Raw genomic sequence first — 27,677 nt, 5'->3', positions numbered from 1 at the left:
TAGGGAGGGAATTGAAGAGCTTGGGGCTCAGGCAGCTGAAGGCATGGCCATCAATGGTTGAGCAGTTATAATCATTGATGCTCAAGAGGGCAGAATTTGAGGGGCGCAGGCATCTCCGGCAGGGGTTGTTGGGGGGATAAAGCTGAAGGAGATTACAGAGATAGGGAGGGGCAAGGCCACGGAGGGATTTGTAAACTAAGATGAGAATTTTGAAATCGAGGCATCGCTTAACCGGGAGCCAATGTAGGTTGGTGAGCACAGGGATGATCGGTGAGCGGGACTTGGTGCGAGTTAGGACATGGGCTGCCGAGTTTTGGATGACCTCAAGTTTACGGTAGGGTAGAATGTGGGAGACCAGCCAGGAATGCGTTGGAGTAGTCAAGTCTAGAGGTAACAAAGGCATGGATGAGGGTTTCAGCAGCAGATGAGCTGAGGCAGGGGCGGAGCCGGGCAATGTTACAGAGGTGGAAATAGGTGGTTTTAGTTATGCCGCGGATATGTGGCTGGAAGCTCCTTTCAGGGTCAAATATGACACCTAGGTTGCGAACAGTCTAGTTCAGCTTCAGACAGATGCTAGGGAGAGGGATGGAGTCAGTTGCTAGGAACACAATTTGTGGCGAGGACCACAGGTAATGGCTTTGGCCTTCCCAATATTTAATTGGAGAAAATTTCTGCTCATCCAAACTGCTCACCCAAGCAGTCTGACAATTTTGAGACTGTGGAGGGGTTGGGAGAATGATGGTGAGGTACTGGGTGTCGTCAGCGCACATGTGGAAACTGACACCGTGTTTTCGGATGATATCAGCTTCAATCAGAGTATGAAGCAGCTGATTTGTATCGATCCTTATTCTGAATATATGAGCTTTTATAATTAAGTCGAGTTGTTTTGTTATGGAGTCGGTGATCTCAGAAGCTCGGCTTTTTTATGAAGGGTTGGCAGATTTATTGGAAAGATGCAGCTCACATGGCCTCCTCCTATACTTTGGCTCAATCAATGGACTGTAAACATATGCAGGCAAGCCCTCAGAACTGGAGGGCATTCACATGTCAAGCAGGTGGCTGCTGTGTGTGGGTGAGAGTTATACACTGTTAGCTTTGTTCCGGATAATTTGGCATAAAGTGATGCAGACTTTACATACTCACAGTTAAAAAAAGAATTTGTTGGTATTTGGGGATTTTCCATATTAACTGCATAATCGATCGGTCCACTTAAGGGTTTCTTCTTTTCAACCATCAGCTCGCAGCTCACAACCTCGCTTTGTCTGATCAATAATTCTTCTTCAACATCGATTTATGAAGTCAATTGGGTAGGCCAGACAGTCCCCGAAGATTTGATTTCTCTCTGCTGTTCGGCTATCACTATTGGCAGCAGATGAGCAGCATAAAGAAACAGTGTGATAACAAAATACTGTGCTCTAATTAATAATATAGCTCAATTATATCATAGTACAATAGTAAACATATATTGCAATAAGATGCACCAACTTCACTAAGCAAGTTTTCGATACTTATGATCCACAGGTCACTAAACTTGTAATATTGAGCTTTTTTAATACACGTTATGTTTGTTTCCTATCAACGAAATATATTGTGAAAATATGAATTAAAAGTACACTTGAATCATTACAAGGATTTTATTATCTTGGTGGTGAAATTGATTTTTCCCTGTGTTGAATTTTTTAACCTGCGCATTTGTATTGCTAGAATCAACAGGTAAGAGGCAAACTCCCAGAACCACACAAAGGGGGTGGCTTTAACCCGACCCACCCGGAGGAAACTGGGTGAGTGGACAGTTCAAATCTCCAAGGTTACATGCCTGTCCTGGAGCCGTTGGGAGCTGACTGTTCCTAAGTTTAACCTGCTCTACTGAGCATGCAGCAAGAACACCTTCCCAAAGCCGGTGGGGTTCCTTTTTTTACATATGGATATTGGATCCTAACAATGTCACCAGGACCAGGGCAATTTTAACTAGAGGGCCAGAGTGGGAAGCCTTGGTGGCTTTCCCATCAAGTGAATACAATGGGGGAAGAGGATTGGGCCAGAAGAGGCCCGAGTCCCACAACGAATGCTTAGGTTTCCTAGCCATGAACTTGTGATCCCCTCCTAGAAACATAGAAAATAGGTGCAGGAGTAGGCCGATCAGCCCTTCGATCCTGCACCACCATTCAATAAGATCATGGCTGATCATTTCCCTCAGTACCCCTTTCCTGCTTTCTCTCCATACCCCTTGATCCCTTTGGCCGTAAGGGCCATATCTAACTCCCTCTTGAATATATCCAATGAACTGGCATCAACAACTCTCTGCGGCAGGGAATTCCACAGGTTAACAATTCTCTGAGTGAAGAAGTTTCTCCTCATCTCAGTCCTAAATGGCTTACCCCTTATCCTAAGACTGTGTCCCCTGGTTCTGGACTTCACCAACATCGGGAACAATCTTCCCGCATCTAACCTGTCCAGTCCCGTCAGAATTTTATATGTTTCTATGAGATTCCCCCTCATCCTTCTAAACTCCAGTGAATACAGGCCCAGTTGATCCAGTCTCTCCTCATATGTCAGCCCAGCCATCCCGGGAATCAGTCTGGTGAACCTTCGCTGCACTCCCTCAATAGCAAGAATGTCCTTCCTCAGATTAGGAGATCAAAACTGAACACAATACTCCAGGTGAGGCCTCACCAAGGCCCTGTACAACTGCAGCAAGACCTCCCTGCTCCTATACTCAAATCTCCTAGCTATGAAGGCCAACATACCATTTGCCTTCTTCACCGCCTGCTGTACCTGCATGCCAACTTTCAATGACTGATGAACCATGACACCCAGGTCTCGTTGTACCACCCCTTTTCCTAGTCTGCCACCATTCAGATAATATTCTGCCTTCGTGTTTCTGCTCCCAAAGTGGATAACCTCACATTTATCCACATTATATTGCATCTGCCATGCAATTGCCCACTCACCTAACCTGTCCAAGTCACCCTTTAGCCTCCTAGTGCCCTCCTCACAGCTCACACCGCCACCCAGTTAGTGTCATCTGCAAACTTGGACATACTACACTCTATTCCTTCATCTAAATCATTAATGTATAGAGTAAAGAGCTGAGGTCCCAGCACTGAGCCCTGCGGCACTCCACTAGTCATTGCCTGCCATTCTATTGCTATCATTAAGGAAGAAATAGCTATCATTAAGGAAGAAATAGCGGGACATCTAGATAGGAATAGTGCAATCAAGCAGACGCAACATGGATTCATGAAGGGGAAATCATGTGAAAATAATTTACTGGAATTCTTTGAGGATATAACGAGCATGGTGGATAGAGGTGCACCGATGGATGTGGTGTATTTAGATTTCCAAAAGGCATTCGATAAGGTGCCACACAAAAGGTTACTGCAGAAGATAAAGGTACGCGGAGTCAGATGAAATGTATTAGCATGGATCGAGAATTGGCTGGCTAACAGAAAGCAGAGAGTCGGGATAAATGGGTTCTTTTCGGGTTGGAAATCGGTGGTTAGTGGTGTGCCACAGGGATCGGTGCTGGGACCACAACTGTTTACAATATACATAGATGACCTGGAAGAGGGGACAGAGTGTAGTGTAACAAAATTTGCAGATGACACACAGATTAGTGGGAAAGCGGGTTGTGTAGAGGACACAGAGAGGCTGCAAAGAGATTTAGATAGGTTAAGCGAATGGGCTAAGGTTTGGCAGATGGAATACAATGTCGGAAAATGTGAGGTCATCCACCTTGGGGAAAAAAAACAGTAAAAGGGAATATTATTTGAATGGGGAGAAATTACAACATGCTGCAGTGCAGAGGGACCTGGGGGTCCTTGTGCATGAAACTCTTTTGAGTTCCTTGTGCATGAATCCCAAAAAAAAAAGTTAGTTTGCAGGTGCAGCAGGTAATCAGAAAGGCGAATGGAATGTTGGCCTTCATTGCGAGAGGAATGGAGTACAAAAGCAGGGAGGTCCTGCTGCAACTGTACAGGGAGGGTATTGGTGAGGCCGCACCTGGGGTACTGCGTGCAGTTTTGGTCACCTTACTTAAGGAAGGATATACTAGCTTTGGAAGGGGTACAGAGACGATTCACTAGGCTGATTCCGGAGATGAGGGGGTTACCTTATGATGATAGATTGAGTAGACTGGGTCTTTACTCGTTGGAGTTCAGAAGGATGAGGGGTGATCTTATCGAAACATTTAAAATAATGAAAGGGATAGACAGGATAGAGGCAGAGAGGTTGTTTTCACTGGTCGGGGAGACTAGAACTAGGGGGCACAGCCTCAAAATACGGGGGAGCCAATTTAAAACCGAGTTGAGAAGGAATTTCTTCTCCCAGAGGGTTGTGAATCTGTGGAATTCTCTGCCCAAGGAAGCAGTTGAGGCTAGCACATTGAATATATTCAAATCACAGATAGATAGATTTTTATCCAATAAGGGAATTAAGGGTTATGGGGAGCGGGCGGGTAAGTAGAGCTGAATCTACGGCCAGATCAGCCATGATCTTTTTGGGTGGCAGAGCAGGCTCGAGGGGCTAGATGGCCTACTCCTGTTCCTAATTCTTATGTTCTTATTAATGTTGGGGAAGTCCAGAACCAGGGGTCACAGTCTAAGGATAAGGGGTAAGCCATTTAGGACCGAGATGAGGAGAAACGTCTTCATCCATAGAGTGGTGAACCTGTGGAATTTTCTACCACAGAAAGTTGTTGAGGCCAATTCACTAAATATATTCAAAAAGGAGTTAGATGTAGTCCTTACTACTAGGGGGATCAAGGATATGGCGAGGAAGCAGGAATGCGGTACAGAAGCTGCATGTTCGGCCATGAACTCATTGAATGGCGGTGCAGGCTCGAAGGGCTGAATGGCCTACTCCTGCTCCTATTTTCTATGTTTTTATGTTTCTATTCTGAAAAGGACCTGTTTATCCCGACTCTCTGCTTCCTGTCTGCCAACCAGTTCTCTATCCACGTCAGTACATTACCCCCAATACCATGTGCTTTGATTTTGCACATCAATCTCTTGTGTGGGACCTTGTCAAAAGCCTTTTGGAAGTCCAGATACACCACATCCACTGGTTCTCCCTTGTCCACTCTACTAGTTACATCCTCAAAAAATTCCAGAAGATTTGTCAAGCATGATTTCCCTTTCCCTTTCATAAATCCATGTTGACTTGGACCGATTCTGTCACTGCTTTCCAAATGTGCTGCTATTTCATCCTTAATAATTGTTTCCAACATTTTCCCCACTACTGGCCGGCCTATAATTACAGGATTTCTCTCTCCCTCCCTTTTTAAAAAGTGGTGTTACATTAGCTATCCTCCAGTCCATAGGAACTGATCCAGAGTCGATAGACTGTTGGGAAATGATCACCAATGCATCCACTATTTCTAGGGCCACTTCCTTAAGTACTCTGGGATGCAGACTGTCAGGCCCCGGGGATTTATCGGCCTTTAATCACATTAATTTCCCGAACACAATTTCCCGCCTAATAAGGATATCCTTCAGTTTCTCCTTCTCACTAGACTCTTGGTCCCCTGGTACTTCCGGAAGGTTATTTGTGTCTTCCTTTGTGAAGACAGAACCAAAGTACTTGTTCAACTGGTCTGCCATTTCTTTGTTCCCCATTATAAGTTCACCTGACTCCAAATGCAAGGGACCTACGTTTGTCTTCACTAATCTTTTTCTCTTCACATATCTGTCGAAGCTTTTGCAGTCAGTTTTTATGTTCCTGGCAAGCTTCCTCTCGTACTCTATCCCCCCTCTTAATTAAACACTTTTTCCTCCCGTGCTGAATTCTACATTTCTCCCAGTCCTCAGGTTTGCTGCTTTTTCTGGCCAATTTATATGCCTCTTCCTTGGATTTAACACTATCCTTAATTTCTCTTGTTAGCCACGGTTGAGCCACCTTCCCCGTTTTATTTTTACTCCAGACAGGGATATACAATTGTTGAAGTTCATCCATGTGATCTTTAAATGTTTGCCATTGCCCATCTACCGTCAACCCATTAAGTATCATTCGCCAGTCTATTCTAGCCAATTCATGCCTCAAACCATCGAAGTTAGCTTTCCTTAAGTTCAGGACCCTAGTCTCTGAATTAACTGTGTCACTCTCCATCTTAATAAAAAATTCTACCATATTATGGTCACTCTTCCCCAAGGGGCCTCGCACAACAAGATTGCTAATTAGTCCTTTCTCATTACACATCACCCAGTCTAGGATGGCCAGCCCTCTAGTTGGCCATCCGAGACTGGGATTCTGAACACGAGATCCCTGCAAGACAACCTGGAAAGCCAATTTTGTCCCATACCCGGTGTCAGATGGCAGCCTTTGGGCTGTGCGATTTTCATCCCCTTATCCACCCAGACACAGGCTGGCGTGATTTAAATGAGGCCAGGACTTGAAAAGCTTGGGCCTCCTTTCTGGAGCAGCGGATGAGTTTCTAACTCTCACTGCTACCCGCTGACCAAAACTGGCTCAGAGTTGAAATCGGGTCAAAGTGTTTAAAACAGCAGAAGGCTATCAACTCAGAACAGACAGATGACTGGAAACTAATTCCTCAAAGTATAACTTTGGCCCACACAATGATGGTCTGAAGTGTTAAATAGATAATCATCTCGGGATCAGCACCCGTAATCCCAAACTTCTGATCGTTAAAGATAGCCCACATTGTCCCTCAGAAGTACCTGTAGGACACCTCGTTGCTTAAGGTGACATTCTATTCAGTTTGCTCACTGTGGCATGTAAGCAGACGATAAGAAGCACCCCCCCCCCCCGCCTCCGATCAAACTTCAAAGGATATGACACAACACTTTTGACTTTGACAGCAGTCCTGAGACGAATGGGAAGTGGACAGGGCCATGATTTGCTGGATCCCTGTGTGATTGGCAGCTCAGTGGACAGAGACTTCATTTTACAGACTTGTATTGGCAGCCCACAGGCAGGCAGGCAGTCAGAGCAGTCAACGAATTGCAGCTCACAGCCAAGTGCTGCCAGGCTGTTTGGTAAAGTTAGTGTCAGCCTGCCCAGCTAAGCAAGCTGATGTGAATTTGAAGTAAGTGAACTTCCATTTAGAAGTGCAAGTTTAGCAAGAGGGCAAGTTGTGATCTTTGTTGGTTTATATATCGAGGCGTGTAATACATACTTTTCACAGTGTTGAACTCTAATGTTTGTCCATCTATCCAGTAGAAATAAAATTGTTTATTGCTTTGAAATCTGTCTCAATTTCAAGACTGCTGTTCAGAACGAGAAAGGAGAATTCACATGTCAGCACATGATGCATTCTAATAGCCAGTGTGCACAGTAAAGATTTTCTGTTATGATGCCTGGGTCATGCTATTGTTTACCGAGGTATTCGACAGATTATGGTGCATTCTGGAGATGTGAGATCCGTTGATGGATGTGACAGAACTCAAAAGAATATCTAATGTAAAAAGAAAACTAATCTTGAAGGACAGAAAATGTTCAGGGGTACTGTAGATCTAACTGATGCATCACCCCATGTGGCATTGGGATTAATGTAACTTTTTAAACTTAAGGGTAAACATGTTTAGTTGTTCATTTCATTGAGGCGATTTCCTATTCATATACCAACTCCAGCTCGGATAAAAAGCAAATAAATTCTGTTCTCAAGCCTTCACCAGTACCATTTAGAGTGATATGGAAAAGCTCGCTCTGGTTTTTCCTTGGTACGATGGTGCCAGCCAACAGCAATGCAGTTGAGATCAGAAACACAAAGTTGGGGATCAAAGCCACCGTCGCACCACTGTATGACTTTCACACCACCTTGGTGCTCAAGTTAAATATAGCTCAATGGGGTTAAATTACACAGAGCAGCAGTGCTGTGAAATGTAGAATAGACTCCCAACTGAACCCACCAGGAGTATTTTTTGGGAGGGGGGAGAGAAACAAAATGAGCGCAAAACAAACCCGATGGCCTAAATTTCAGGCCCAGCGTATTTTGACTCCTAGACCTCATTAACGTCTGACTGGCGGACTTCCCACCTGAACAGGTTGTCAAAGGCATATTTTCCAGCAGCCTTCCAGATGCCGAGTTAAAACAGGAATGGAGGTTGCATTTCTTGACATTGCTCTGTGCGATTGGAAGCAAGCCCCAGGTCCTCTGAAGCGTCTTATTAAAGGTCTTCATGGAACGGGTGAGGGTGAGGAGGGATGTCCTTTTTCCCCACAAGTAGAAGGGAGATTGCAAAGAACAATATACACCAGGCCTGTGGAGATTATCAGCTCCAGAAGCATCACCCTCTGGGTCCTGGTTTCAACGCGGGAAATGTTTCAATGATCTGACGAGAGCTGCAAGGGTGAGTATACAGGTTGTATCTCTCCAGTCCTGGACTCTCTCGTCCGGAAACATCCCTAGTCCGGCACCAGTCCCGGCATGGCAAGCACCACCGAGGCAACATACAATCTACAGACGACCTCGGGAACACACGCTGTGGTCTGAAACGCGCTCCTCACCCCCGCCCCCCCCCGGCCTGACTGGTGGCAGGCACGCACGCTCCGAAGGCTGCAGCTGCAGCACGGGGCCCAGCTGACTTACTCCTCTACTCCCCGGTCTCGGGGGGGGTGCTGTGTGTGGCGCGAGGAGGCTGTCGCCCCCACCAGCCAGGCTCCGCCTGCAGCCCACACACGGGGCCTGACAGTCTGCATCCCAGAGTACTTAAGGAAGTGGCCCTAGAGATAGTGGATGCATTGGTGATCATTTTCCAACAGTCTATCGACTCTGGATCAGTCCCTATGGACTGGAGGGTAGCTAATGTAACACCACTTTTTAAAAAAGGAGGGAGAGAGAAAACAGGTAATTATAGACCGGTTAGCCTGACATCAGTAGTGGGGAAAATGTTGGAATCAATTATTAAAGATGAAATAGCAGCACATTTGGAAAGTAGTGACGGAATCGGTCCAAGTCAGCATGGATTTATGAAAGGGAAATCCTGCTTGATAAATCCTCTGGAATTCTTTGAGGATGTAACTGGTAGAGTGGACAAGGGAGAACCAGTGGATGTGGTGTATTTGGACTTTCAAAAGGCTTTTGACAAGGTCCCACACAAGAGATTGGTGTGCAAAATTAAAGCACATGGTATTGGGGGTAATGTACTGACGTGAATAGAGAACTGGTTTGCAGACAGGAAGCAGAGAGTCGGGATAAACGGCCATTTTTCAGAATGGCAGGCAGTGATTAGTGGGGTGCCGCAGGGCTCTGTGCTGGGACCCCAGCTATTTACAATATACATTAATGATTTGGATGAGGAAATTGAGTGTAATATCTCCAAGTTTGCAGATGACACTAAGCTGGGTGGCGGTGTGAGCTGTGAGGAGGACGCTAAGAGGCTGCAGGGTGACTTGGACAGGTTAGGTGAGTGGGCAACGCGTGGCAGATGCAGATAATGTGGATAAATGTGAGGTTATCCATTTTGGTGGCAAAAACACGAAGGCAGAATATTATCTGAATGATAGATGGCAGATTAGGAAAAGGGGAGGTGCAACGAGACCTGGGTGTCATGGTTCATCAGTTATTGAAAGTGGACATGCAGGTACAGCAGGCGGTGAAGAAGGCAAATGGTATGTTGGCCTTCATAGCTAGGGGATTTGAGTATAGGAGCAGGGAGGTCTTGCTGCAGTTGTACTGGGCCTTAGTGAGGCCTCATCTGGAATATTGTGTTCAGTTTTGGTCTCCTAATCTGAGGAAGGACGTTCTTGCTATTGAGGGAACGCAGCGAAGGTTCACCAGACTGATTCCAGGGATGGCTGGACTGTCATATGATGAGAGACTGGATCAACTAGGCCTCTATTGACTGGAGTTTAGAAGGATGAGAGGGGATCTCATAGAAACGTATAAGATTCTGACGGGACTGGACAGGTTAGATGCGGGAAGAATGTTCCCGATGTTGGGGAAGTCCAGCACCAGGGGACATAATCTTAGGATAAGGGGTAGGCCATTTAGGACTGAGATGAGGAGAAACGTCTTCACTCAGGGAGTTGTTAACCTGTGGAATTCCCTGCCGCAGAGAGTTGTTGATGCCAGTTCATTGGATATATTCAAGAGAGAGTTAGATATGGCCCTTACGGCTAAGGAGATCAAGGGGTATGGAGAGAAAGCAGGAAGGGGTACTGAGGGAATGATCAGCCATGATCTTATTGAATGGTGGTGCTGGCTCGAAGGGCTGAACGGCCTACTCCTGCACCTATTTTCTATGTTTCTATGACTACCGGGAGTCGGCTCATGGGCAAGAGTCGGCGTGTCTCCCTGACTTCATCCTCCACAGCATCCCTGATCCCCAGTCCATCTCCATACTTCAGCAGGCCTCCGTGCAGCGCTTGTGCAGAACGTGCCTTGGTCGCCGTCAGCATCACTGCCACCAGTTGACCTCTCGTGGTTCGGAAAATTCTCTGGTCTGGCATCGGTCAAGGGTGTGCCGGACCACAGATGTCCAACTGTGGCCCTTAATTTCTCCATCTCTCTCAGCAGGCTCAAGGGATCAAATGGCCTACTCCTGCTCCTACTTCTTATAACATGTCCAACAGTCCTTCCCATCTCCTCCAGCGCTCTAAACAATTCTCTTCCCTGCATCACATCCTTCACTACTCCTCTCATTCATTCCAAGCACATACACTCACTCAACATGTATAGACACTCTTCTGTCGCGCTCTCTCTACCAGAGACCGATTGATCTGTGAGTTTAGCAGGTAGCAGCAAAACGTTGTAAGCACTCGGCCAGCTCACGGGAAACCTCAGTGATACAAGGTCATTGCAAAGGGGGTTGAATAGGTCTCTGCACCATTTTCCTCTCCTTTGCGCCTGGGAAATAAGCATTTTTGAGGTGCAAAGTGGAGGAAAAATCAGCCTCCTGTTTATAGCTCATTCACAATGAGTATTGTTGCATACACTATGACTCCCAAAAGCAGTGTTGTAGAGAGTGTCCACTATGTACTGTCATATTTTGTGAAAATAATGGGGCCAATTTTCATGTTCACTGCCCCAAGAAGGGGTGGGGAAATGGAGCGGTAGTACAATGAAAATGACAGCACTTACTGCTGTGTTCCTGCTGCTGCTCTGACCACTGCCATTTTGGTAGGGGATTTGAAAGGGGCGGCCCAAGTGCCAACTGGAAACAGATGGGCCCTCATTAGCCCATGCACATCAGGTGCTATGCCGTCAATAGGACACTGATGAAGTTTTGATGTACCAATGGATGGAGTGTATGCCAATTTACATTTATGTGAAGCCTGACCATGAAAATGGTTCGGGTCTTTGACCACTGTGTTGGCTTGCCTCCCACCCAATGGAAGCGGTCACACAAAATACTTCCCCCAGTGCTTCCAAATAAAATCTACTTTCGGCATAAATAACCCATCAGCTTTTTAAATGCAGTGTTTGCACTTAAGAAGGTCACCGTAGGAGTTTAGAAGTTGTTTTTTTCATGCATAACACAGCTGGAGTCTTTTAGAAAACATAAGCCATCTTGTTTGACCTGTGGCAGATTTCATAAGATAGAGCTGATGACCTTGACTTCTCAAACAGATTGTAAACAACTGTTGGAAATAATTCAGAAAACCATATTTAGCAGGTAAAGTGAGAGGCATAACCCTTTCAGCACCTTACATTAATCCAAAAAAACTAGCTGGAAGCTAGCTGCTGGCACAGGCTTTCATATATATTACATAATGTTCTCATATAAATTTTATTAAGTTGTTTTATAAATGTCTGCAATAGATAAGATTTTTTTTTCCCCTTGCTGAAGGCAGTGACTCATAACATCTGGTTCCATGGCACCAGCTCCCGCTCCAGTACCTTAGCCAAGAGATCATTGTTCATAAATGAGTCTAGTCAGTAGAAATCACAGCCGCTCAGGACAAATTAAGGTAAAGGTTTTGCGGACTCTGCTTATTTTTTTACTTGCTTCATTTTTAGTGAAGAAGTAATGTTTGCAACTGCTATTATAATGTGTGTGTAAAATTGAGAAGAATGGCACACCTCTAGGGATAAAATTTATAAGAAATCACACTGCCACAGACATGGGCCAGATTTTTGCCGGCGCTCAGAGGGTGGGTTCGGAGGTGGGCCCGCTGTCAAAATAGTAAAGATTGACAGTGGGTCGGCAGCCCGCGGTCAACCTGCCTCCATGTCAGTTTCCCAAGTGCCGGGTCTGTCAGTGCGTTACAGACCCGACACCAAGCGGCGGGGGAGGTAATTCACATTAAGAGCATGTTAAAAGGTGCTTAAACAGCATTTTACCATATACTTACCATTTTCCAGTTTTTTGACGAGGTTCCCGGTGCTTGAGGATCAAGTCAGGTCAGTAGACCGGGTTTTCAATTTCTCTCCATTCCTCTGAATAGGTGACAGCTGCAAAAGTGGTATAAGTTGTTCACTTTCCAATCTTAGAAGATGGAGCCGTCAGCTGTCATCTATTCCAGCAGCATCAGTGCCCTTGAAATAATCTCACCTTGGTTCTCAGAATCCCACCAGGATCATCCCCAACACAAGCAGTACCAGGAACACCAGCAACACCAACAACAACATCAACCTTCTCTGCAATTACCTGATGCTGCACAGGGCATCAGCACTTGACCACATTGCTGCCCGGGATGCCAGGGATGGCCTCACCATGGCCAGATTTACTTCACTTGACACTCCACACCCTGGCTGCCACATGATGCGCCAGGTTGGCACCACCCCACTCCAGCACCATAAAGCATCCCTGCAATGCCCAATCCATTCCTTTCACACTCATCACCATTGCCGGGGTACTGTTATGTCTCATCATTCACTACAACTCACTAAGACACTTCCAAAGGTCCAATCAAATCTGTCCAAGAATGCAAAGTGCTGAAAATAAAGATTTCGATGTTTGACAACACATTACCAGAAGCTTTACATGAACATTGGCTAAAAGACCCAAGTATGTTGTTAGTTGGTATGACTGGACAAGGATGAGAGTGATTGTGAGGGGTGGCTAGTGAGATGCGTATGTGATAATGTAGATAGAAAGAGAGGGATGGGTGGAGGTGCAAGGTCAGTTGGTGTGAGTAAGGATGTGCAGGAGTAGGGTAGGAAACACACAGTGAAGGGGATGTGATGAATGGCACAGCAGGATGAGGTTGAGTGTGGCTTTGCAGTAACATTTCGTGATCTACTGAGATCATTGAAAGGTTTATACCACGGCAGCCAGGTCCTTCAGAAGACATCCCTGCTTGTGCCCTTCTGTACAATGTGAAAGTAGGCTGCGTTGGTTTCCTGGGGAAGTCTCTTCCGTCCATTGGAAGGAAAGAGAACCTCCGTGTGTGCTGTGACTCCCTCCATAAGCGTCTGGAGGGAATCATGGGAGAGCCTGGGTGCAGCCGTGCACCTTTGTGCAGTGTTTGTCAGTGTTTGCAGCACCTTAATACTGCAGAACACTGACAGCGCAACTGTCAAAATCAGCGTGGACATGATCCCTTTAAGGAAACCGACTGATGACTCATCATCAAATTATGGCATCAGACCCGCTTCCTTTTAATTGGCCGGGAACCTCGCAGGGCGGGCTTAACAAGCCCCATCAACATAAAATTATTTTCACAGAGCGGGATGGAGCCAGGAGCGGGGTCGCCACCTGCCCTGACCGCCCCGACCCGCTGAGGTCGATGAAACCGCAGCCATGAGATCTTGCACAGTATTTTCAGTTTCCACCCATTTGTAATCAGTGACTTATCTGCTGGTCAGTTAGCTGACTTCCTGTCTGTCTGTCACCTGCTTTACTGAAGTGTATTCTCAACCTTCATATTGTTTCCTTTCAAGGATCTGCTGTACAGTATGTAGTTTGATAGGCAATATTTTACTACACGTCCAGTGCTGGAATCCAACTATATACAGTTGGTCCTCCATTATCCACACCTCTATTATTTACCATCCGGATCAACTGACAGGATTTTCTCAGGACAAAGCCATGTGCAAGAAATGACCTCATTGCACAGCTTTGTAAAGTACTTGTATTCATTCTCATGCCTAGTGTATCGCAGCACGTACTATAAACCTAAGACCAACATTTCTGCCCATGGGAATCCTCTCCATTACGGTGGATAATGGAGGCTCTACTCAAGTTGCTTCCATATAAGATTAACCGCTTTGTAACAGCAGCTATTTTATTAATTACTTTATTGAATTCTCACGTTGTCTTGAACTCGTGGTAAAAGTCATTGCAGGCAACTATAGTCACAATAAATTCACATTTCTTTCTATACTGTATGTAATAAAGCAAGCTCTTGGGTAGGATTGACCTATTGTAAATATGCTGCAATGATAATTATATTGTCTGCAATGTTTCATTTGCCAATTATTTTTCCAATTGGGAAAAATAGCTACATAGTGGCTGCATAAAAATACATTAATCTTTATTGAAATCCAAGTGATGCTAATCCTCATTATAGTTTGATGCTAATACACTATTAATGCTGCCTTTTACTATTTCTCAAATCTTACTAGTCTTCCTAAATAGCTCTTGTGTTGCAATTAAATAGGTCATCCTTACTGCTCAATAACAATTGCAAAAAATACATTCTAGTGTATTTTATACCTCAGTAACTGGCTTCAGCAATATTATGATTCATGAAGCACAACTTGCTAAGAGTCCCAACAGTATAGTAATTGCTGAGGTAAGCTGCAAGAAAACACTTTCAATATCACCATAAAGAGAAATTTTAGGCTCCAACAAAGTTGAAAACCATAGTGATTGATGAAGGAATTGCTTACACAGAAGCCAGGTTTTCATCATCTTTTGTTTATGCAATGCCAGACAATGCAGCTGTTTGAATGGAAACTTTTGCCCAAACAGTATCCTCGTGCTTGAAAGCTGCAGAATCTCCATTTGTTAACCCATGTGTTCTGTTTTTAAAACGAATACAAGAATGCAATTTCAAAATTCAAGTCAGAAAGCTTTGTTGGGCCAGGAACTTGATGATGGTGAATTGGCAACAGTCAGTGCCATTTTGTCTTTGAAACTGACCACAACTTATGGGCTCAATTTTCCCCAAAGCTTTTTTTTGGCGTATTTGAAGAGTTATATGGCAAAAAAAAATCATCCCAACTTTCCCCAATTGTTCATTTTGGCGCAGCCTAACCTGTCCTTTAGTTTTGCGGGTGGAGCCTTAATCCGAACCAAAAAGATCGGATTGCCACGGTAACCAGGGACACAATGTGGGCTTAGGCTGGAAAGTGAAACATAACAGCCAGCTTGCATCCTGCACAAGCACCGTAAAATACATTGCAGCAACTTCATTAACACATTAAAACACATTGCAGCAACTTACCTCCATTAAATTATTAAAGTTTCCCCCCACGATGCCGGTTTGCTCCACTGCACCTATCCCAGGCTGAACGGCCTCCTGGTCCGCTCCCCCGCACCTATCCCAGGCTGAACGGTTGCCTCCCTCCCAGTCCCCGCACCTAACTGTACCCTAAAGGCTTCCCCTCCCCCTCTCTTATCTCTTCTGCTGCTGCTGTCCGGGCATCTGCTGCACTTACTTGCACCGATTTCCTTAACTCTCCAGAAGGTTTTTCTACAGAGGCCACATACGCGGACCTAAGAAGAACTGGAATAACTCTCAGCTGGCCAAACTTCCCTAAAGGGCCAGAATTGGCGCGGGTGGCAGGTTACGCACCCTTTGGCTGAAAAAAAAACGTACCTAATAAAATCATAACTAACTGAGTTACGCTGGTGCAAATTGGGAAACTGTGGGTTTTTAACTTATGCCAAAAAAAGCGGCCTGCTCCAAAAAAACAGCGCAAATCGCTGGGGAAAATTGAGGCCCAGGATTTAGTGCATGCACAGCCTAACGCGGAAATCCTGAAGTTGCAGGTCATTCACTGCTCCTGCACAGGCTGTGCTTTGCCCCTCCCCTCCTCTCCCCCCTCCCCTCCTCTCCCCCCTCCCCTCCTCTCCTCTCCCCCCTCCCCTCCTCTCCTCTCCCCCCTCCTCTCCCCCCTCCTCTCCCCCCTCCTCTCCCCCCTCCTCTCCCCCCTCCTCTCCCCCCTCCTCTCCCCCCTCCTCTCCCCCCTCCCCTCTCCCCTCCCCTCCCCTCTCCCCTCCCCTCCCCCCACCCTCTCCCCTCCCCCCACCCTTCCCCAACACGCAGAGCCGGCAATCAATGTAATTTCTCAAATTAGGGAAACTGATGAAAACTTTGGCTCTTCCACTGTAAATTACGCTGTTAAATACCCTATTAAAAGTTAGAGCCTCTTGGATTAGGTGTAATTAGGGTTTAACAGCCTATTGACTGCTCAGCAAAAGTTAGAGCCCTGAAAAACTAATGTTCGTTTTGAGCACTGTCAAATTTATCCATTTTAATAAAAATTAAAATTTTGAAGAAACTTAAACATTTTTCAAACTTTATTTATTCATTGTTTCAGGTTTGCCTTTTCCCCATGTGACTGCCCCATCTTTATTTGCTCTCTCAAATTTTTGAAAAGTTCGAATTTTAGGAGCTTACCCCACTGCCTGGTTCGCTGTCTGAGAATTCAGCGTTTTGATTGGCTGCTTAGGCAGCATGTTGAAGTCACAGCAGCTCTTTGTTGGTAATTCCCATTGACGTCCATTGATTTCAATTATGCATCAGAAAACCAAAAATTCTTGAGAGATTGAGAGTGCAAAGCTTACTTCGGGGCCAGCAGCAAACGCCTTTGCTTCGCCACTGACCGCAAATTCCGGGTCCTTATGTCATTGAAAGAAACTGCTGTTAAAGATTGCACAAAGAGCTTTTGAAATGATAAAAGTTTATGAAACTATTTTGTGGAACCAGGCTAAGTAACCAATACCTTTCTGACAAAATGTTGTATTTTTGTCTAGTTTTGGGTTGGTAACTTTCCCTTTAAATCAAGTCACAATTTAAAAGCTGTAAGATTGCTTCAAGTTATGTATATGAATTGAGTTGTCTGTTATTTAAATCCACGGAGCCCTAACAAATGTTTTATTCTCTCAAATCAGGGAAATTGATGAAAACGTTGGCTCTTCCACTGTAATTACGCTGTTAAATACCTTATTAAAAGTTAGACCCTCTTGGATTAGGTGTAATTGGGGTTTAACAGCCTATTGACTGCTCAGCAAAGGTTAGGGCCCTGAAAAACGAATGTTCATTTTGTGTACTGTCAAATTTATCCATTGTCCCAGTTGAATTGTTGAAATCAGAGAGAATTGTTTTAGAACCTTCAAGAGTTAGTTAGGCCAGTGTAGCTTCCACAGCAATGAAAAAATAAGAAAAACCGTATCATTGTGTAGATAAAATGTTAGTTCAAAAGAATCATTTGATGTAGAGATTATGAACATTTGTTAATTTGCTTTTAAGGAATTAGTATACTTACAGTAGAAGTGTCACTTATTCATCTGTTGCTAAATAAATTGCTTCAATGTTAAAATTTAAACCAAGTTTGTGATGCTCTGTCACTTACCGGTGATGGAAGATCCATTTAAAGTAATTGAAAAAAAAACTGTTTCTGTTTAATCCCCTGGACAAGCTGACACAAACTTAACTAGATATCAGGGCTAGTGATAACTATGGCTCAATTGTGAGAGTAATCTAAAAACAGAGAAGCCCATTCAACCGGAGAAAGAGAGGCAAAAAAAAATTTCAATTCTGATCAAATGGCCAATTTAAATACCACGGAGTCAGGTTAAGTTTGGGTTCACTGAATTGGTGAACCCTATATAGGGTAAATGTTACTCATTTATATTACTGGTGCAGAACTTGTTTTAAATATAATTGTTCACGGGACGTGGGTGACGCTGGCAAGACCATATTTATTGCCCATCCATAGTTGCCCTGAAGGTATTAATTGCCAACTATGTAGTATGGGATTGGAGTCACAGGTAGGCCAGACCAGGTAGGTTCCCTTCCTTGAAGGATTTTAGTGAACCAGTTGAATTTTTATGACAATCAAACTTTCATGTTTATTTGATCTGGTGCCAGCCCACAAATCACCAGATTTAATGAATTCAATTTCCAAATTTGCCATGGTGGGATTTAAACACTCAATCTTTGGATTGCTAGTCCATTAACATAATCACTAGACTACCCTACAAATTTGTACCCTTTACATGGTGGGAATATATAGGTAATTCAGCCAGATAATTTGATGGGCCCTTCGTGATTTTACATCTATTAAAATGATGCTGCTTGTTTGGAAACAATAACTTTTTAGATTTAGATTTGATCAATTACCCACTACGACAAAAGGATTTCCACTACTTAGACCCAATGAAAGATAAATTCTCATGAGTAAGCAGGTCTACATATTGGGCGTAAGATTATATAGGTCAACAATGAATTATCTTGTACGGTCTGGCGAGTATTGTGTCAAGAATTTCAGACAAGCGAGACCATCACTAAGATTTGTGAGCTTCTTACTACAAATTTGAAGTAATTTCTGTTGCCCTCCATGGAGTATTGAGCAGTAAACAATCGAGCTGCCTTGAATATGTTAAGCACAAAGGGGTAGAAATTCCTCTCCTGCAATTGCCAGTCCATGGTTTTCTACCCATTTACTTTAATAGAGTGAAAATCATAGGCTGATGAAAGCAGAAGCAGAATTTCAACCACAGGATATTTCCAAATTTCTGACATTAGGCAAAGCACAATGTAACAGTTTCTATAGCAGCTAATCAAAATGTCCAGGTAGTGTTACTTAACACAGGAAGGAAAGAAAACCTACAGGTAGCAACACACAGGATTTCCTCAATTGCAGGATGCTGTGGACTGTTTGCATATTCGGATATAGGAACGCTGTGTTAATCTTGTGGTCACATTAACCGGAAGGAATTCCTTCCCCCAATATATAAGTTGTTTGTGATGCGTAGAAAGTTAGGTTTCTCCCTGCAAAATATCCTGGACCAGCACATGATTCATTCATCCTTTTAAAATTCCTATCTCCCAGCAATGTTCCAGAAGATAACCATTTAATTGGATGTTGTTAGATGATCCATATAAACCCTGACTAATGGCACCTACACAACTGAGGTTGAGAGCTGCTATAGAAGGCTTCAGTAAATAAAGATAGATGTGCCGTTGATATTTCTGATGGTGCCTTATTCTATGACTTGAAATAAGTCTGCCAAAACTTAGTGATTTTTGCATGTTGAACCATCTGACTATAATTATGTACGTTCACAGATCAAAGAGCAGTAACTGTCCGATACAGGGTGTTAAAGAGGTTACAACTGACTGCACCAGGGATGATATCCCAGAAATGTCAGGAATGATCTAATTAAGAATTACTTTACCTGAATAATAACACATATGAATAGATATGAATATCTCTTTTTCTGATGGTTATGAATGTTATTATCTGTTTCTGTCTAGTTACCCATTTTACTTCAATAAAAATGATAGGTTTGGTGTGGATTTCCTGTTCGCAAGAGTGTGTCATACTGCAGATTTCTGTCACACTTATAAATAAATAGTCTGAATTTGGGAATAGTGGGAAGCATATCCACGTTTCCAAATTATATTAAGCTAAGAAATAGAATAACTCGCAAAGAGAGCAGAAAATTGCGGAAGGACACAGATGAAATGAGTGGGTGGAATGATGGCCGATGCACTTTCATGAAAAAAGTGCACTTTTGGATGTGCGGTTAACAGAAGGGAGGATAATATAAGCGGTAAAGCACTAAGTGATAGGTGAACAAAGGAATTTTATGGTCCAGATACTTGACATTAAAAGCTAACTCATGGGTGCAAAAAGCAATTGTAAAGTTAATGGAATACGGAGCTTCATTGGAAGAGGTGCAGAATGTAAAGGCAAAGAACAGAGCACTAAACAGACCTAATTTGCAATATTTGGGTTAGATTTTAACACTTAGGCAGCCAGCCGACTATTCTGACAGCAAAGTGTTTGCTCAGGCCTCATTTACACAGAGCCGGCAAGCTGCGGGAGCTCAATGTGTGTCCTGATGTAGCTCGTCGGATTCAGGACCGGGCAATTTCGGGCAGACCAGAGTAGGCCCTGGGGGAGGTCAAAATTGTGGCGGGAAGGGCAGTATTGGCCCAGATTATTTTAGTGGGGCATGGAGGAGCATTCCTGCTTCTCCTGGACTCGCAAAAATGATTTAAAATTTACCCTTTTTTGGCCTCATTAGCTGGATTGTCAGTAAAAATGTTTGAAGTGTGCACGGTGCTCGTAAAATAGTGATTTGCATATTAACATAAGAACATAAGAAATAGGAGTAGGCGTAGGCCTTATGGGCCCTCGAGCCTGTTCTGCCATTTAATACGATCATGGCTGTTCTGATCTTGGCCTCAACTCCACTTTCCTGCCCGCTCCCCATAGCCCTTGACTCCCCTTTAACAGGGATCTATCGCCTAAAGCAAGCCCAATAGTAGATGCCTGTAAAAATGGTGATAGTTGGAGCGTTGACGTTAATGGGGCGTTAAATCTGCTGACCCATTTTGAGGTTCTTATGGTCTTGTTAGTCGATTTTTTTTTTGTGATTTTAATGTCAGTCCCATTGTGTTCTGTTTTGGGTTCTTCATCTTAGGAAGTATATTCAGGTGCAGCGTCGAGAATCCGGAGTTCTGGAATCCGGAATGTTCCAGAATCCGGAGTCCGGACCGATCGGTGGCAGGGTCGTTCGGAATCCGTAAAATGTTTCGGAATCCAGACCCGACGACCCTGCTGACCTTGGGGCCCCGACCTCTGGCCTCGCCTCACCGCTGCTCGCGTCGCCCCGCTCGACTCACCGCTGCTGCCGTTACCTCGGGGGCTCCTCACCGGCGCGCCTGACGACGACCTCCTCAGTGGGGTCGGCCTGCCTGAACACCTTGGCGGGGCCCTGCCCGACAACATCCTTGGCGGGGCCAGCCCGCCCGACAACATCCTACTCAGCGGAGCCCTGCCCGATGTGAACAGCTTCTCGACAGGCCCCAGATGGTCCGAACAGCTCCTCAGCAGGTACCCCCTTTCCCCCCCCCTTTCTGACGTTCTGAAATCTGGAAATAGCCGAACCTGGGCTCAGGTGTTTCTGGACTCGTGATGTCAGAAAGCAAATCGAAAGCCTGGAATCTGGAACGGCCTCAGTCGCAAATTATCTACTGCGTTTCGCTAATTATAACAGTGACTACACTCCAAAAGTACTTCATTGGCTGTAAAGAGCTTTGAGACATTTAATGGTCATGACAGGTGCTATATAAATGCAAGTCTTTTTTTTTTAATCGCAGGCCTATAGTGTTCAAACCCTGCTAACTAAAACATCCATTTATCTGGTGGATATCATTGCACACTGAAATGTTTGTGGCTGCAGTTCAAATTTCTGCCATATTACCTTTTATCTTCTGTTTTTGGTCAGATGGGTGCATGACACGTATATAAAACCCATTGCCATATTTGGGCCCTAAAATTCCTCTGGATCTGCTCTACCAGTGCAAGTGAGGCAGAGCAGAACCTAGCCCCAAGCCAGAGACCCTGCCCCAAATCCAGGGTCAGTTGCATGGCAACAGCAGATGCATCAATGGCGTCCTCCTAAACCTTCACCTTCACCGTCACAGTCAGCGGAGAGGAGTCCTGAAGGAATATCCTCTTTGGATTTTCTGCTCCCAGTGTAGTAAATGGGTCTGTTTGAGAAGGTACTCTGCTTCCCAAGTAGGGAAGCCTACTTGACAATAGGGGATGCATGTGGTAGATCTGTACATGACTCCCATCCCAGGGAATTTAAAAAACATATGTAAACAGGGCAGCATCCTGAAAGATTTGACTTCTGCCCCAAATTACATGCTCCCTCTTCTCTTGTACCTCCCCCCCACTCTCCGCCCAACATGCCCACCTTTACCATTTGAAATCAAGCTTTCCATTCCCTCCAACCGCAGGAATTTCAGGGCCTTTTTCTTTGGTGGTTAGTGGAGGTGCGCAGGGGTACTGACTGTACTGCTGCAGTTTAACAAACTAAAACCATGCAATGGAATGTTTCCCACATGCTTGTCTAGCCAGGGACACGTATTAGGGTGCTAACTTGTAGGGTTACCTAAAGCTGAATGGGAAGAATCCCAGCCCCCAGTCTATCCCTCCCATTAGTTGCTTAATCATTAACAGTGCCCTGGAATACTGCCCACTTGATGAAGATGCGATGGGAGGCTGCTCGTGTGGAGCATAACCGGCATGGATCTGTTGGGCCGACTGGCCAATTTCTGTGCTGTAAATACTTTGTAATACAGGTACAGCGTCGAGAATCCGGAAGGCCGCTCTGGTAACCCTACAAGTTAGCACCCTAATACGTGTCCCTGGCTAGACAAGCATGTGGGAAACATTCCATTGCATGGTTTTAGTTTGTTAAACTGCAGCAGTACAGTCAGTACCCCTGCGCACCTCCACTAACCACCAAAGAAAAAGGCCCTGAAATTCCTGCGGTCGGAGAGGATGGAAAGCTTGATTTCAAATGGTAACGGTGGGCAGATTGGGCTGGACCGCACGTCTTTCCGACGTCCCAAGTCCAAAAACACCTGGTCCTAGGTAGGTACAGTGGGGAGGGGGGGGTCGAGCGGCGGGGACGAGGTCGACAGCGGGTCAGCCCGAGGCGGGGGAGAGATGGGCGGCGGCCCGAGGCGGGGGAGAGGTGGGCGGCGGCCCGAGGCGGGGGAGAGGTGGGCGGCGGCCCGAGGCGGGGAGAGGTGGGTGGCAGCCCGAGGCGGGGGAGAGATCGGCGGCAGCCCAAGACGATAAGAGGTCGGCGGGAGAGAGATCATAGGCGGTGGAAGAGGTCAGTGGCTTCCTGAGGTGGGGGAGAGATTGGCGACGGCCCAAGGTGGGGGAGATATCGGCAGCGGCCTGAGGCGGGCGCCTGGATTCTGGAACATTTGATCAGATTCTGGACGACCCCACCACGGATCGTCCCGGTGTCCGGATTCCGGAACAGTATGGATTCCGGATTCTCGACACTGTTACCTGTACTTAGTACGAAGGTAAGTGAGCACGAATACATAGTTTCCCAGCGACATTAAACCATGCAATTGGAACACAATGTGCCTCACTAGTCACAGCAGTGGCACCTTTCTATCTTGAATGATCCCACTCTAATAGCTTATAAATCTGTCTGATTGTCTTACTGTGTATTGGAATATTGAACATTAGGAATTAGCAAAATATTTTTCAAATATTATGTTGCAGAAATAGGTGTGTGAAGGATGTTTAAATACATAGGATTACAACTTGCACCTTCAGTAATCTAAGCATTACCAGAGTAATTCCCAGCACACCCTTTTATTATTATGCTTATGTTAGGGGAGTCATTGAAAACTTGATATGCAGCTATTAATTACAGGTACTATATATGCTGTGGAAAGTATGGAACTTGTTTCTGTATAAACCTGGTCTATAGTGTTGGCTTAAACCATTTACTGTAGAATTTTATTTCATGTATACGAACTGAGTATTCGAGATTGAGAAAGAAAGTTGCGGTAAGTGAATATAACATTTTGTCAAAAAGATATGGGCATGAATTTCTATGGGGATTGTCTTGCTCATCCACTGTAACTCCGGCGGAGGAGCCATGGAAACCCTGGAAAAATGGCATAAGTACGCCAAGGTTACCACGGGCGAGCGGAAGAACCCTATGATCTTAGCCAATTTGGTTTGAAGCTTGTGTACTGTACACCTTTCAACTGCACCATTAAGCATTGCTGCTTAATAAACAGACATTACAGTTTGATGTTGGGTTGCCTCGGAAAGCATCCGCTGTTTACAAGTTGTGCCAACATTTATCTTGCACCATCAATATTTCCAAACTGTATGATTGAAAGAACTAGGATCCCCATATTTTTGTAATTTAGAAGCATGGGCCTGAAATTCATCGACATACTGCCCGCTTAGCACCGAAAAATACAGATACATTCCACCGACATACCGCTTGGTAGAAGATTCATCATTGACATACCGCTGAGCGGTATGCAGACTGTCTGCCATGTAGAACTGCCCGCATACCGCCCAAAAAGTGCAAGTTTGATGACATACCGCCGGAGCTGCATACCATCCTGGAGATGGTTTTACTCGCTCGTAAATGGGTGGGAATGGGCGGTAGTGCTCGGTGCCGCCATTTTGAAATCAGGAACAGTCAGCAAAAGCAGCACCTCAGGAGTTGAGGTGAACAGTGACTTTACAGTGCGATTTATAGTGGGAAAGGTATGTATATTTGTACTGAGTACATTATTAAGATAGAAGGCATTTGAATTAATACTTTTTTCATTGAAAAAACATTTGAGTTTATCTCAGGATATTTGAGGAGATTCTGGAGATTTAAAAAGAATGGGGCCGTACTATCTCGGCCTGCATTGCTGACTACTTGTCTAATGCAGGATCCAGATGGGAGAAGGTTTATTGAGCAGAATTATCAGGGTAATGGAGGAGATCGCAGACTGATGAGGAGGAGGAAGCCTTACCCACCAAAGGATTTTTAGGAAGAAGCGCTCATACTTGGACCTGACCGATCGACAGTGTGTTTGAAGGCTGCGCTTCCAAAAAGAGATCAATGAGATTTGCCAGCTCAGTAAAGCAGACCTGCAGCCCAATACCACCAGCATTAATGCACTCTCTGTTGAGATGAAGGTGACTGCAGCAACTTTCCTTTTATGCATGCGGCTCTTTTCAGATATCAGCTGGGGACATATGCTGTATTTCTCAGCACACTACTCATCGCTGCATTCGACAGGTAACCGAGACACTATGCACACCGGATGGAATTGATAAACTTCCCAATGACCAGGGAGGCACAGAGTGAGAGGGTTTTGAGATTTGCCAAGGTGCAGGGTGCTGTTGACTATACCCATATTGCCCTGCGAGCATCATTACAGGAGGCGGAGTTGTACCGAAACTAAGGGAATCCATTCTCTCAACATGCAGCTCGTCTGTGACCATACACAGTGCATAATGGCAGTGAATGCCTACTTTCTAAGGGAGCATCCATGATGCGCACATCTTGCGTGAGAGCACTGTGTCTGACCTGTTGAAGTCTGAGTCACAAGATAAATGTTGGATGCTGGGGGAACAAAGGGTACGGCCTAGCCACCTGGCTCTTGACCCCCCCCCTGCGGAACCTTCAGACAGAAGCCGAGTAACAATATAAGAGCCATATAGCCACACGTAATATTATCGAAAAGACAATTGGAGTGCTGAAGTAGTGCTTTCGATGCTTGGACCACTCGGGAGGCAGGCTGCAGTACCATCCTGAGCAGGTTGCTCAGTTCACAGTGGTGTGCTGCATGTTGCATAATTTAGCAATCATGCGGGGACAGGAATTGCCACAGGGGACTGTGGGACCACCTGGAGAGAGGGCGCAGGAGACGGAGGAGGAAGAAGAGGAAAATGAGGGGGATGAGGAGGAGCTTCCAGATGAACCCACGGCACCACCCCGCACCCCCTCCCCCCCAACACTACAGCGGAGGGCACGCGGAACGTATGCCACTGCAAAACTGTTACATCAGCAGCTCATAAATGAACGCTTTGCTTGAATGTGGAGAGCTTTGTTTTGGGACCCTGATAACTGTTATCCCAAAAGTTTGACACTGCACAAGAGGGCTTAAATTCAATTGAAACATTTATGTAAAAATGTAAAAAATATACATTTGTAAAACTTATAACTATAACTTTCAAAAACTAACAACTTCAACAACTTGAAATAAACCTTTAAAAATCAAACCAACTATTTTAAATTAACAATGAACAATTGACTACAGCAATGCATCCTTTACTGTCCTCGACCTCTCCAACCCTTTGGACTCACCCCTCCATTCTTACTCCCGCCCTTCCCTTTCCCACTGCCGCTGAGCCCGGACCTCCTCATGGTGGTACCAAGCCGACATGCAGCAGTCCATCCAGAGTGCTGTTGCTTTTGTCGTTGGGAGTGAGACATTGTAGGCGCAATGAATGGGGCCTTAGGAGAAGCTCGTGATGTGGAAAGCACGGCTTCAGGGCTGGAAGTTGCTGGCAGCTCCCCACCCTCAGGTGCTGTCAACCCAACTACTATGGTACGGGGGGATTCCCTGCCATATCCCGATCCCATCGATTGCCGCATAGCGTCTGGAAGTACAAAACAACATTTTAATGTGCTTGGCACGGGGGCGGGGTCAGGGTTACATGAGTGCATAGTACAGTGACGTAGCGCCGTCTTACTTAAATGTCCACCACTGCTGTATTACTGCATTACATATCGCAGTCAGACAATACATGTATACATATGCATTGCGTTACATGCCCCCAACATTGCAGTACATCACATGAGCCCAACATTACAGTGCAATACACTTGCATTACATTACATGAGGCGAACGTTACAGTTAACATTACATGACATTACACGACCGCAACACAGACCGGGGGATTGTATTGAACTGACCATCCTGTGTGGGTGGATCAGCTCCAACGCCGGAGTGGCACAGTTGCTATCCCCGACCAGTGACAGGGCACGGATCTCAATCTCCATCAAGGGTTCTTGCGTTGGGAGGTCCTCCCCTAGTACGCCGCTGATCGGCTGCTATAGCAGATGTCTTCTGCAGAAAGTAAAATAAATGAAAGTAAAAATCTTCAATCCATTTAACATCGCACACACACAGGTTCACACACACACAGGTTCACACACACACACACACACACACACACACACGCGCGGTCTTCAGTCTCGGCGGTATTCTGGCGGTTTTAAACCACGCAGCGCTGGAATACCGCTGAGAAATGGGCGGACCTTACATCCTGATGAATTTCGGGCCTCATGTATTTCTCCCAAATTACTGATCTGTGACAGAAATGTAAATATATTTTAGGCTAAAGGTAATAATTTTCCTCGACTCTATAAACAAACTGTTATTGCGCATACTGTAGATATTTGCAGAAATTATTTTCTTCAAATTCCTCATGCTGATACTTTTGAAAACAGGAAGTGAGAAATAACAATTTGCATTTACTTGTTGCTATTAATGCAGCAAAACATCCAAAGAATCTTCACAAGGCAAAGTTGGAGGGGTCAGAGCTCAGCAGGAGACGAGTTAGGGAATTAGCTGAAAGTTTGCCCAAAAATAGTAGCTTTAAAAGGGGTCTTTGAAGGTGTGGAGAGATGTGCCAAGCCAGAGAAAATCCCGTGATGTCTGAAAGCAAAAATAGCAACAGTAGAAGGCGAAGGGGTGCACATTTGAGCAGCATTGGAAGGTGTGAGCTGAGATTTAGGACTAAAGGAGGTTGTAAACCTAGGGAGGAGTGAGTGAGTGGATCGATTGTAGATAAGGATGGGGATTTTGTATTGCTACATTGATGGATGGAGAAGCAATGGAGGTTGGCAAGGGCAGAGTGATAGGTCAGCAGGAATTATTGTGAGATAGGATGCTCGCAGCAGAGTTCTGGATGAGTTTAAGTATATGTGAGCTGAGGGAAGAGGAATTGTGGCTAAGGTTCAATGTTTTTGGTAGGAGCCAAACAGGATGGCTATCAGCATGGCGGTGATGAACTGGAGAAAGTTCTGGATAACTTAAGACAAGCAGTCAGAGAATCATTGGTGGTGAAGGAGAGATAAAAATGTGAAAAATAAATGGAATGTTTCTAAATTAATCTGAAAAATGTTAACAATGCAAAACAGTTCAGATTGTTGATGTTTGTATCCAGCCAGAACATGGTAACCTACTCTCTATAAACATGCATGACCTCTGTGGATGATGCTTACTTGCAACTTTTTAATTAA

At 45.1% G+C, this 27,677-nt stretch overlaps 1 protein-coding gene across 5 annotated transcripts in view; it reads left to right on the top strand.

Annotated features, from left to right (window-relative positions):
* The window catches only part of LOC139275231 (F-box-like/WD repeat-containing protein TBL1X), a 346,548-nt gene that overhangs the window by 252,155 nt on the left and 66,716 nt on the right, over positions 1-27,677 (top strand). The window contains exon 1 of one of the 5 annotated variants that reach the window (XM_070892401.1): positions 1,763-1,781. The exons of the other annotated variants lie outside the window; for them this stretch is intronic. The gene's annotated coding sequence lies outside the window, so the exon portion shown is untranslated. Of the gene's footprint in view, positions 1-1,762; positions 1,782-27,677 lie in introns of those variants that run through there. 5 annotated transcript variants of the gene reach the window in all.

This window comes from Pristiophorus japonicus, chromosome 10 (assembly GCF_044704955.1).
Source record: "Pristiophorus japonicus isolate sPriJap1 chromosome 10, sPriJap1.hap1, whole genome shotgun sequence".
Lineage (NCBI taxonomy): Eukaryota > Metazoa > Chordata > Chondrichthyes > Pristiophoridae > Pristiophorus > Pristiophorus japonicus.
This window is presented reverse-complemented; position numbering and strand designations above follow the sequence as displayed.